The 13933-nt window shown below is 37.6% G+C and overlaps 1 non-coding gene and 1 pseudogene across 1 annotated transcript; both read right to left on the bottom strand.

Annotated features, from left to right (window-relative positions):
- LOC126016991 (U6 spliceosomal RNA) lies at window positions 1-106 on the bottom strand. The gene has a single exon (XR_007498670.1). It is a non-coding gene; the product is annotated as a U6 spliceosomal RNA (small nuclear RNA).
- An 11893-nt stretch (window positions 107-11999) lies between these two features.
- LOC126016296 (40S ribosomal protein S16-like) lies at window positions 12000-12508 on the bottom strand (annotated as a pseudogene).
- Window positions 12509-13933: the final 1425 nt, after the last annotated feature.

Raw genomic sequence — 13933 nt, 5'->3', positions numbered from 1 at the left:
TTAAATATGGAACACTTCACGAATTTGCGTGTCATCTTTTGCAGGGGCCATGCTAATCTTCTCTGTATTGTTCCAATTTTAGTATATGTGCTGCCGAAGCAAGCACTCACATTCTGTTTCTTACTACCTATTTAAGCTTTTCTATTTTTAAACCTATAAACTAAAGATAATAATTTATAATCTTAAGCTTAAAGTATGAGAACTGTAAGGCACCAAAAATCTGACACCAAAAACAAAGCCTTTTTTTTTTTTTTTTTTTTGCAAAGTTTATTTTTAGGAAGGACTTTGAAGGCTCTGTGGATGTTTCCTTTTAAAAATATACTTGTGGGGTCAGACAGATAGCTCAATGGCTGAGTACTCTTCATATACAAGAGGCTTAGGTTTGATTCCTGGCATTGTACTGTCCCCAAGGATTGCCAGGAACAACCCCAGAGCACAAGGCCTGGAATAGCCCACACTCATCACCACCACAACCTCCACCAATACTGACTAGTATGGCTTAAAAATTTTTAAAGGTATTTACCTGTAAATCTTCTGTAAGTACATCTCTTTCACTTTATGAGGATGACCTATTTTCCTTGTCTTTTCTTTTTTTTTTCTGTTTTTTTTTTTGTTTTTTGTTTGTTTGTTTGTTTGTTTTCTTTTTTTTTTTTGGTTTTTGGTTTTTGGGCCACACTCGTTTGATGCTCAGGGGTTACTCCTGGCTATGCGCTCAGAAATGGCTCCTGGCTTGGGGGGACCATATGGGACGCCAGGGGATCGAACTGCGGTCCATCCTACGCTAGCGCTTGCAAGGCAGACACCTTACCTCTAGGGCCACCTTCCTGGCCACATTCTTGTCTTTTCAATTGAGAAGGTAGAATTTAAATCTACAGACCTTAGTTTACTGTGCATTCCTGATATCCCTGTATGTTCTTCCCTTCTCCTTCCCAATTCTCTATCTAAGTTATTTACACATGGTACCTGACAATTAGATTATTTATCACTCACACCTGTTAAAGCAACCTATATCCAAAAGATTAAGAAGTTGGTCAGGACAAAGGTGTTGAGAATAATAAATACAGTTAGTAGAACTCTAAACTGGTCCAATCGCTATGAAAAATAGAATGAATACTTCTCCAAATATTGGAAATAAATGTACTTGGGTCAAACAGATAGTACAGGGATTATATAGATCTCCAGTAGCACATATTCCCTTCCACTTCCCACACAAGTCCTTCCAGGAATGATCCCTGAGAGCAGAGCCAGTATTAAGCCCTGAGCACTGTTGGGTACTCAATCAAAAGAACAAAAATTAATATTTAAAAATCAAAATAGATGCATCAGATAATACAGCATCCCAGGTCTTAATTATCCATTCAAAAAAATACAGGAAAGCACTCATTTGTAAAGGTATATTTTCATACCTATGATCCTACAATACTATTTGCAATAGTCAAGATCTAGAAATAATGTGTCCAACAAAATATGAATAGATAATGAAGATGTGGAAATACACAATAGAACATCATTTAGCTATAAGAACACCACTTAGCTATGAAAAAAAGTTAAAACCTTGTCTTGTGCCATACAATAGATGGAGATCATATGAAGATAAATAATCCAGAAAGATAAATATTAGATTATCTCACTCATGTATGATATGAGAACAGAGAAGCAAAGCAAGGGAACAAAATTTTTAAAAATCTTGAACTCTGGCCACAAAACTCAGGTAATCCGTTGGAGAGCAGGGAAGAAAATCAAAGGCTGAAAGAAGTTCAGGATGCAGTTTAGTACGTGTGTGTGTGTGTGTGTGTGTGTGTGTGTGTGTGTGTGTGTGTGTGTGTGTGTGTGTGTGGTGGCATACACACTACATTTTAAGGAGTGTAAAATTGTACCCCAAAGTATATTAATCCTGCAAATCAGAAGTACCTCAATATGAAAATAAAGATGAAACCATTGAGATACTCAATATTTTCTGGTCACTCTCATTTATAGAAGAAATAATAGCAGTATCATTACTACTGTTGCTTTGCTTTCTTTGGGAGCAATACCTGGCAGTACACAAAGAATACTTGCTGCTTGGTGCTCAGGCACCACTCTTTGCCTTGCTAGGGGTTCATGCACACAAAGCATGAGCTTCAGTCCACTAGGATATAACTCCAGCTTCCAAGCTTATGATTATGAAACTACTTTGACTCTTTATTTTAATAATTTGTCTGATGCTTGTGTGATTATATGTCTAGTTTTTGAAAAACCCAAAGAAGCACAGAATTAATTCCTTTGTCTTTCAGCAAAATACTAAGAAGTAAATGTGCTACTGTGCTTGCCTATTGTTTATACTGCATAGTCCCAGATCACTGATTTCCAAAAACCTAGTCCAAAGAGGCTTCTTGCTAAAGACATCTATGCACGGATATCTGTTGTATATAAACTATGTTATTCAAATATTAAATATAATAGATACCAAATCATTTGTAGGTAATATAACAAATCTCTGAATCTCTAATAATATCCACATTAATTTTCAGCTGTGACTGAATCCCTCTGATGAAACTTCTGCAGTACAGGAAACTTAGTTTTTCTGATTTTTTTTCACATCCCTGATTCTGCTCTCCCTTAATATTTCTATCCTGGTTTCTCGTTCTTAGTCCTATGTACAAGGAATAACAACCACTGATTGAACAGTGTCTGGCTTTGTGGTGTTTTGTTTTGTTTTATTTTGGGGGAGTATCCTGAGTATTGCTCAGGGATCACTACTGGAGGGGTATGGGGAGACCATGCTGGGTGCTTGGATTGGACCTTGATTGGCATGTGCAAAGCAAGTACACTACCTGCTGTACTTATCTCTCCAGCCCTCAAAGTAGTTTGGATTATAAAATTTTGTGAAAAGTTAAACAGAGCTGGAGAGATAGTACAGGGTATAGGGCACTTGCCTGGCTTGCATCCAACACAGGTTGAATCCCCAGCATCTCATATGGATTTCCAAGGAAGCACTGCCATTAGTGATCCCTGAGCTCAGAAAAAACAACATTCTGGATCACTGCTGGGTGTGCCCTACCTCCCCAACTTCAAAAAATTACTAAATGGAATTCCTTTATAAGACAGCATAGTTCTGAGTCCAGGTCTTTCCTCTTAAACTATGTGTTGAAATAATAGAATACCAAAGGTAAGCTGCCCTAAATTATAGTACATAACTTCATGACAAATCCAATAAACTTTAGGGTGGTATTCAAAATTGCATTTTCTTCAATTTTAACATTTTAAACTTATAGTTTACTTATAGTAAATTAATACTATTAAAATGAAAACTACATTATATATATATACACATATACCCAGTTGTTAATTTTGCCACATTTATTTCTTACCCCTCTTGTTCTAAAGTTTTTTTCTGGCTTTTGGGCCACACCTTGTGATGCCCAGGTATTACTTTTGATTCTGTGTTCAGGAATCAGTCCTGGTGGAGCTTGGGAACCACATAGGGTCCTGGGGACCCAACCTATTCCTATACCTATACCTACTGAATTATCACTCTAGCTTCTGTCCTAAAATGTTGAAGCCAAAAGAGTACCATTACCCCTGCAATATCTATCTCATATGAACCAAGAAAATCTTCTACTAAAACTACTAACATCTAAGAGCATAAAGATAAATGTGTGATGTTTGCTATTCAGTCCTATTCACATTTCCATATTTTTCTAATTGTTTTTTTTAATGTCCCTGCATTCTCTGTCTTATCCTTGATCCAATGATATGGCATGCCTAGGACTATAAGGACACATTTAGGGTGAGGGGAAAAGAGAGAGGTTCTCCAACCATGATTGAGGTGCTTGGACCACCCCTTTCTACTCTCCCTGGCCTGGTATACTTGTTTCATATGACTTTGGGTTCACACCCAGTGATATTCAGAAGGGTTAAACTAGTGATGCTCAGGATGAATCCAAGAGGTATATTACATTTTGAACCATCTCCCTGGTCCTGGACAGTATAACTTCCATTATTTTCATGACTAACATTTTGAAGAGTCCAGGTTTGAATGTTAATTCCATATGACTGAACCATAGGATACTCAAATATCTAGCTCAACATTTTCCCTGGGTGTTTTACTATGATTTTTATTTGAGATGTTAGCATTATTTCTAAATATTAGAGTATCTAAGGCAGGAATTAACCTATGAACTAATGAATTAAACAAAGCAAATCCTCTTCCACAAGATGGAATAAGCTTAAACCAAGCCATCAAGAACCTATTTAAAACAATAGGAGAGGGGTTCCCCAAGAAAAATTGATGTCACTGTCTGTCTGCTAAGGTGGAATGTGCAGCTTCTGCTCTCTCTGCACCTACTCCTCAACCTTCATGCCCAGAATGGAATCTCTACCACCAACTGCCTGACTTTCAGGCCTTCATAACTGTCCCTCCAATACTCCAGCTTGTATACAGATCATGAGTCTTCTCAGCCTCAGAAATGAAGTTTATCAATACCTAAATATAAATGCATATATTTGCCAGAGCTATATAACCAACTGGTCTTTTCATTAGTTTGGTTAGCTTATGCTCAAGGGTTTATTTCTGGTCTGTGCTCAGTAATCACTCCTGGCAGGACTATGGATGGGAATAGCCATATGTGGGACCAGAGATGAAACCTAAATCAAGCTGTGTGCTAAGCAAGAGCTTTACCTGTGATCACACCTCTCTAGCCCTCTCTTTACACCAGCTGCATTGTCTTAACAGTATTTATTGGATACTTCACCATAACCTCATTAATTAACCCTTTTAAGTCTCATCCACCAAAGGGTAAGATTTAAATAATAGAAATGGCCTGGAGTGGAAAATTATAAAATTTATAAAATTACAAAAACGTTGCTGGGCAACATCTTTTTTTGTCAGCTCACCTGCACCCTGCTGTGTGTCAAGACAGCAGAACTTCTCATTATTTTACACTTGGTCATGGCCAAAGAAGAAAAGCTAAGGGGACAAGAAGTCACTAAGCGATGCCCCTTGGGACCTAGTGACAGACTACAGAAGAGCACGTTTCTGCCAGGAGACACAGGTTACTAGGTGTCAGCTGAATACCCCAGACTTGGAAACTTTTCTCTAGGTCAAATACAGAGCAGACAGGTCTAGCTCCTCATACACTGCAGACAGGTGCACAGTAAGGGAATGGCTCAGTTTCTGCTAGTAGGAAATCACACCCTGGACCCCGAACAGTAAATAAGGCATGATGAGTGACCTCACACCTGGGTAAAGAGAACTGGACATTGAGGGGAGATCTTGTACCACATAAACCATAAAATCATAATTTCAAAAACATTTGGAGTTGTGTATGCATATCTTCCATAAAATACTCAAGGACCCACAGCTCAGAAGTAAAACAATTTTTCTGGGAGCATATTGAAATATTTTCCTCATGATTAGCTATTCAAATTAAACCTACTTGATAAGAACACTACATTACAGATTGTACAAGTTTCCACTGTTAAAACAAAGGTTCTTTATACAATTAAATTAGAAGCCAATGTGAAAAACAGCATCTGCCAATATGATAGCAAACACTATAAAATAAAAACAAGTTCTCCCCATTACCTTCTTCCACCTTTATATGCAACTGATTAAAGTATTTCTTTCTGGCCAGGGAGATAGCATGAAGGTAGGGGTTTTTGCCTTGCATGCAGAAGGACAGTGGTTCAAATCCCAGCATCCCATATGGTCCCCTGTGCTTTCCAGGGGGCGATTTCTGAGCATAGAGCCATGGGTAACCCCTGAGCGCTGCTGGGTGTGACCCAAAAACAAAAAATAAATAAATAATGTATTTCTAAGAATGGGAATTCCAAAGAATGTTTTATTATTTGTGTGATGTTTAAGTTTATAATAAGTAGATTTTATTTAAATAATCAGAGAAAACCATTCTTCTTATTTACTTATTTTAAAATAAGTATTCAAAGTAAAACTTCTTAAAGTGGAGCTCATATTGCTTTATAATATTAGGTAGCACAGGATTTTCACTCTCACTTGGCCTACAATAAAACAATCCCTGAGCTATACTGGTGCTTTTAATGATGGTAAATGTCTTCAGTTTTTCCTGAGGATGTTAATGGCTGGTCTTTTAAGTGTTCCTATGGGGGTGGGGGAATGACAAAGGCTTCAGAACAAAGGAACCATCATCTGCTGATTCTTTTGATACAGAGCAGACCCTTCAATGCAGTCTCCTTTTGATGATTTTTTTTTCTGTTAAGCTTTTGTTTCAGATTCAAATACTTTTTTAAATAAATGCAATTAACCTTAACAATATGTATAAACCATACAGTACTCTGCTGACTTTGAAGTAAGTAACCTTACTGTGTAATTGAACTGTTTTTTTTTTCCTCATTTTTTTCTGTGCTTCTGCTGATTATTATAGGTATTATGTGTTTTCAAGCTTTCATCATTCCATTGATTTATTGTTTCACTGTTTCGGCTGTCAGAGACTTTTTGAGAAATACCCATTTTTGATGATATCGTATTTGAACAAAAATGATTGCTCCCCAAGACTTGGCAGATTACAAATATAGACCATAATAAGGAGTTTGGAATCTTGTCAGGAAAGTTGGAAATTAATTCTAAACAGAGCTATAAATTTCTACCCTACTGCTTAATAAACAGAAAGATAAATTTGATCCAACCAACTAAAATGTCTTTTTTCTCTTCTAACCAAACTAAAATGTCTTTTCCTCTCTACTCCAACAATTACTTCTGTCATGCATAGAACTGTGCTTTTCCTAGTGGAGGTGTTAACCCACTAATGGGTCATGAAATCAATTTAGTTGATTTATTTTAGGCAAGTAAGAATAAAAATGTCAGAAAGCATTGTACATAGGCAGGGTGAAAATTGTTGTGTGGGCTTTTGGGGTGCTTTTTTATCTTCTTATATACCCATACATGAACTAGATCATAAACTTCTAAAAGATCATTGGAAGGCTTATGCTGTTTGATTTTCTCAGTCATAATGGCAGTGAGAGAACTGATGCAAGCCCTCCCTATACTAGAAGAAACTATCAAAACCATTAATATAAAAATCAGTATATAAAGACTTTGTAACCTTGCTTTCTGAAGTACAACTTTTTAAAATATTTTAAACTTTAAAAAATGTCCACAGAAACTGCTTTTGTAAAATTTTGCTATTTATTTAGAAACTCTAAACATGACATTACTGCTTCTACAGTACCAGTGTACCAAAAAATTTATATTTTTTTCATATGAAAATGACAAATTAGCTACATTCCCTCTACCAGCTCTACATGAAGTTCAGTATACTAACTTTGGCAGATAGACAAAGTCAGGTTTGAGAACTGGTCATGAAATACTAGAAATCATTTAATCTCTCAAGATTCAATCTCAACTTCTATAAAGCAGCAAAATGTTTACTGTGATAAAAAATATTTATACTGTATATGATATTCACAAGTCTATGAGTCATATAGGAGCTCATCTTATTGACCATTGATTTTGTTATCTTTAGGGTTATCCTGTTTAATTATCCCAAGTCACAACTAGTTTTTTCTTGGCAATCACATTACTACAAATGCTTCATCACATTTCTCATTCCAAAAATCAAGTAGGCAGAGCTCTACTGGTTCATTTGGTAGTAAAATCTGATATCACTCAGTTATCTTCCCCATTCAATGAACCATACATTATTATTTTTTTTTTTTTTGGTTTTTGGGCCACACCCAGTAACGCTCAGGGGTTACTCCTGGCTATGTGCTCAGAAGTTGCTCCTGGCTTGGGGGACCATATGGGACACCGGGGGATCGAACCGCGGTCCGTCCAAGGCTAGCGCAGGCAAGTCAGGCACCTTACCTTTAGCGCCACCGCCCGGCCCCGAACCATACATTATTAATAAGCATTACTCTGATATTTCACAAAACTTTGTGAATGTATTTGAATCTTGTCTGGAAACTGAGTTAAATAGTCCTCAAATGAATAACCATCACTATTTTGTCACCAATATTACTTGTTATAATCAATGACCCATTTTCTATGAACTCTGAACTATCTTATCATATTACTAGAGAATTTTGGCACTAACAAGTTCTCTATTTCCAGAGTAAACAGTCTCATGCTTTCGTGCCATTAGTCTACAGGCAAAAGCTTATTTTCTCATAGACCTGTAAGGAAACAGAAGAGAAGTCATTAAAGTGATTGAGTAACAAAAGCAGTTCTTGAGTTCATATAAGTTTATGAAAACTTGCTTTAAATTTTAAAGGTTTTAATGTTTTGTGTGAATAGCTTGTATTCAAATAAGAAAGACATCAGTTCTTGATTTTAGACATAAAATTTGTACTTCAGGATTTAGATTATATACCCCATACTAAATAGCACTGGGTTGTTTTTTTGTTTTTGTTTTTTTTTTGGGGGGGTGGGGGGAGTCACACCTAGCAGCGCTCAAGGGTTACTCCTGACTCTACGCTCAGAAATTGCTCCTGGCAGGCTCAGGGGAACTAAATGGGATGCCGGGATTCGAACCACCATCCTTCTGCATGCAAGGCAAAATGCCTTACCTCCATGCTATCTCTCTGGCTCCTAAATAGCACTGTTTTTGAAAATCGAACTGATACTTAATAACTACACTGCCTTACATCCTAGAGTGTATTTAATAATGTTTAATACTAATGTATTAAATGTATTAAATAATGCTTTTATGAAGAAAAGAGACAGGAATTGGCTGTTAACAGATAGAGTTTTATTATACTTTCATTCTCTTGAAAAGTCTGATGATGAAAAGAAAAAAAATATTTGTATGAAAATTCTAATTTCCTTCTCCAGAGTGTGAAGACATTAATATTCAAACATTAATATTTGCAAAATTATCAGGGAGCTAGAATGTCCAAATGGAGAAAATCAGCAAGCCCAGGAAACAACATGCCTTCATTCCCACTGTTCCCTCTTTGGTAGAAACTGATGAGAGATATTCCAGTGATTATGCACAGAGTCTGCTGATCTCTGGAGAATTACATAAGGCAAGTGCTATTATGTGCACCTTCCACCCATCTATTTCTCAAGTTTGATTCCAAATAAATCAGTTTAATGGCTTTTATTTGTTTCCAAATAAACTATGTGATTTAAACAAGCTTTAAAAACTATTAAATTTAGAGTAAGGAAAACAGGAAGAAAAAGGTATAGTTTTCCCAGAACAGGGACATAGCAAGGTCTGGGACTATGTCCTTGGTGATCAGGGTAAGGCATATTTTTAAGCTTGTACAAGACTGGGTCCACCTAAGAGCAGACGATAAGATATGATTAAAGTAGGCAAGTAGATGGGTTGGAAGGCTGGCAATGAATTTCTAGGGTAAGTAGTAAAACCAATACTTGATCTAAGTAATGTACTCTATCACTAGTCCAAAACCCAGCTCAATAAAATGAAGACTAAATCCCCTTAGCTGATGCTGGAGTAAGGTCTGATGAGACTGCAGAATGACCATTCAGAGAAACCTGACTCCTTTCAGGAGAGGAGAAACTTCAGCAGAAACAAAAAGACTAAATAGGTAATTAAAACATCACTAAAAATTAAAAATTCTTTCCCTTTGACAATACACTAGCAAAGATTTTTTTTTCCTACATAGAAAACACCCAGCAGGGGCAGATCAGGAAAAACTCTGTAAAATCAATCTGCTAAAGCAAGTAAGAAGCATCCTCATTCAGGAGATACCCATATCTCAACTAGAAATGCTAATTCCTGGGGCCAGCGAGGTGGCGCTAGAGGTAAGGTGTCTAGCCAAGAAAGACTGAGGTTCAATCCTCCCCCCCAAGCCAGGGGCAATTTCTGAGCACTTAGCCAGGAGTAACCCCTGAACATCAAATGAAAAACAAACAAACAAAAAAAAAAAAAAACAAAAAAAAAAGAAGAATATGCTAATTCCTGTTTTTCCTTAATAAAAATAGCTTCTGTTTCCTCCTCTCTAAAGAAGCCAAAGCTGTCTGTAGAACAAGTTTCCCCTGTTTGCTTTTTCTCTCTCCCTTCCTTCTCCCTCTCTCCCTCCACATTTCCTTAATGAACCATTTTATTTCATTATGTATGTGTCTCCTCCTGAATTTTATTCCTTTGAGAATATATGAGGAACCTGGGAAACCTGAATACAGGCCAAAGATGACTTTCCTTTTTCTACAAAGAACAATCTCTCCCTCTAAGCTGATGCCTCACACAGCTCCCCAAAATTTCAAATGGTAGAGATCAAACTCCAAGGCACTGTAGATCAGGAGAAACTAGCTTCTTTGCTTCTCCCTCTCCTCCACCCCTCATTGGCTCCCCACCTCTCTGAGAAGCCATTGAGAAGTCAAGGGATTTTCTGGGTTTTAAGTCTGTGAAGATAATGGGAAAATAACCCAACGCACATGAATAAGTCTGACTTTTTACAAGAGAGGTGGAAGAATCACTAAAGAACAAGAGTCTCAGACTGCCATACAGGTCTTATAAAAACATGGAAGGTCAGTGGAGAACCTTTGAGCAAAAGCTTCTCAATGGAAAAAAAGCCTATATGGATCAGAAATGGGATTGCACTGCTAATTCTGAATGCTCACACACTGGCTGACAAGAGTAGAGAGTTTAGTGCGTTCTCAGGGATCCCAAAATCCCAACTGGCTCTATCAGATGTCTAGTCAACATCACAGTAATAAATTCTTTGAGAATCGGAATAGCCTATTTTGCTAATTGTATATGACTACATAATTAAACTCAGGAAAATGAAATAGAAATATTTAACCTTTATCCCTGGTTATCAGTGCAGAGATGCCACAAGCCTTGGAATTTCAACTGATAAAAAGTGTCCATATGTGCTCATGAGAAGATTCATCTCTTAAAGGGAAGGATGTAGTCTGCTTGCTAGAAAAGCAGATGAAAAGAAGTTTAAAATATTTAAAATATTCAGGTCATATCTCTCTGCATGTTATCCACTACTCTACCATCTCTTGCCAATGGGGAGGAGCGCAGAGCTAGAAATTGAGCTCATTCACCAATAACTAGTGATTTAATTGACTATGTCTATGGAATAAAGCTTGAATAAAAGTTTCAAGCAACATCCTTGGGAAAATGCAAGATTGGTGATCTTCCGGTGGGCCACCCAGAGAAAGTAGGGTGCCTCTACCAACCCACTAAGCACCAATATCTTGCTCTTCAATTTGACTATGACTGTGCTGTAGCCTTTAAAATAAAACTGTACTGTAGCCTTGGTATCTGTGAGTTCTATGAGTCAGTTTAGTGAATTATCAAACTTGAGTGAGAGGTCATGAAAACCTCCAAAACTGTATTCAGTTAGACAGAAATGTGCATAGCCTGGGAATTTCATTTGTCACTAGGATTAGAAATATGGGCAGTCTCATGGCACTAACTCCTTAACTTGTGAGGTCAGTACCAACTCCAGGCAGTGTCAAAACTGTATTGAATAGCAGTTAGTTGGTGTTGGAATGATGTATTTGATGTCAAAAAAAAAAAAAAAAAAAAAACAACTTATAATTATCCTGTAGATTACAGCTAAACATTGCCTTTGGGGAAAGCTTTTCTGCCTCCCCAGAATAGTTCAAGCCCTAGCCCTCCTTTATAGTACAAATAGTTATTCATGTAATTATTTGGTAGCCTGTGCAATAATTAGACTACATTTCATTAAAGCCTCCCTTTTCTTGAAAAGCATAAAATTTCTGAGGAATATTTTGGGCTCAAGTTCTACTCCACCATTATTACACATCTCATTAATTATTTAACATCTGAGTCTATTTCTTTTTATAGGCATTGACATAAATGTATATTTGAATCTTGAAGGGAATATAAAGAAAAATTACATCTGTGAATCATCTGAAAACTTTTGCCATAAATCATTAAAGCCTTATTTTTATTTTACTTTGTTAAAGTATAAGGGTTGATTGACTCTAGATTCTAAGTAATGAATACCCCATTTCTGAATCTTCCTCTTCACAGTTAGACTGTTTTTGTTGGTTTTTTTGTGGTTTTTTTTTTTTTTTTTTTTTTTTTTTTTTTTTTTTGCAAGTCCCAAAACCCTTTATTAGAAAGATGAACCAACAGGGAGACCAGCTTATCGGTAGGATAAGCACGGGCTCCAGGTCCTCCAAACTTTTTGGACTCGCAGCGCCTGGGATCAGCTACCAGCAGGGTCCGGTCGTATTGAATGAGGATGTCTTTGATCTCCTTCTTGGAGGCCTCATCCACATATTTCTGGTAATAGGCCACCAAGGCTTTGGAGATGGACTGGCGGATGGCATAGATCTGAGCCACATGACCACCCCCTTTCACCCGGACGCGGATGTCCACACCGGCAAATCGCTCCTTGCCCAGCAGCAGAACAGGCTCCAGGAGCTTGTACTGCAGCGTGCGCGGCTCGATCATTTCCAGGGGCCGCCCGTTCACCTTGATGAGGCCATTGCCCCACTTGCAGTGCGCCACGGCCCTGGCCGTCTTCTTGCGTCCGAAGACCTGCACGGACTGCAGCGGCCCTTTAGACGGCATGGCAGCGACAAGAGACAAGACGTCCACACCGCGCGGCGCCGCCACCAGAAAAACAGACTGTTTTCAATAGGAAGCAATAATGTTCTTCCCAAATTTACAGATACCATATGTATATTTATTTGTTTTTTTTTCGGGCCACACCCATTTGATGCTCAGGGGTTATTCCTGGCTAAGCGCTCAGAAATTGCCCCTGGCTTGGGGGGACCATATGGGACGCAGGGGGATCGAACTGTGGTCCTAATCCTTGGCTAGCACTTGCAAGGCAGACACCGTACCTCTAGCGCCACCTCGCCGGCCCCCCATATGCATATTTAATGTGCATACATGTAATATACCATTTATAGTAATGTGCATACATCTAATATACCATTTATAGTTTCTTCTCTGAGGTTTTCTTTAGGTTTATTGAAATGCTACAGAATTTAAAAACAAATATATATTTAAATGTAGCAGCATTATTATTCTCTTTTATCTGTCTATCTTCACTTTTGTTTACATAATCATATTTTAAATAGGAATATTTTGTATTTCTTTTCTGCACAATGAATCTTTGGATATATAGACATCTGTGATGTAAGATGTCCTGGCATTACTTCAGAAAGAAAAAAAAAAACATTGTTTCAAGGCTATACTTTGAAATGAAGTTTAAAAAACTTGCTATACATATAAGATAAAAACATTTATAGAACCATGCAAAATTCAGTAGAAAACTATATAATAGGGCCAGAGAGATAGCACGGCAGTAGGCATTTGCCTTACATGCAGCCGACCCAGGAAATACCCGGTTTGTTTTCTGGCACCAATTTGGTCCCCCAACCTGCCAGGGGTGACTTCTGAGTGCAGAGCCAGGAGGAACCCCTGAGCACTGCTGGGTGTGGCCCAAAAACCAATCAATCAATTAATCAATAAATGAATAAAGTTTAAAAAATATATACATAATAGACAAGTGATCTCATCTTTTTTCAGTTATGTTTAATAAAGAATCATGTGGGGCCGGCAAGGTGGCGCTAGAGGTAGGGTATCTGCCTTACAAGTGCTAGCCAAGGAAAGATCACGACCACGATCCCCCGGCGTCCCATATAGTCCCCCCAAACCAGGGTCAATTTCTGAGCACTTAGCCAGGAGTAACCCCTGAGCATCAAACGGTATGGCCGGAAAAAACAAAAACAAAACAAAAAAAAAAGTAATCATGTAATAGTTAAATCTGGGGGGGAAGCCCACTTTTGTTGAGTGGTCCATAGTTAAGTTTTTAAGTAAATGTCCAGAGGAAAAGATTTTGGGGCTGTTGTGAGGGATTGAATATCTCACTTATGTAAAGAAAATTCACAAACTAACCATTAAGTTTTTAGTATTATCAGTGCTCAACATTCAGTTTCAATAGCTCAGTATCAAGTAGGCCACAAATGTACAAAAGTAACTGGAGTTTATATATAAAATAAGTTAAAGTTAACTATGTCATA

The sequence above is a fragment of the Suncus etruscus genome, chromosome 8, assembly GCF_024139225.1.
Source record: "Suncus etruscus isolate mSunEtr1 chromosome 8, mSunEtr1.pri.cur, whole genome shotgun sequence".
Taxonomy (NCBI): Eukaryota; Metazoa; Chordata; class Mammalia; order Eulipotyphla; family Soricidae; genus Suncus; species Suncus etruscus.
Note: the sequence above shows the minus strand (reverse complement) of the source record. Positions and strands in the feature narration are given on the sequence as shown.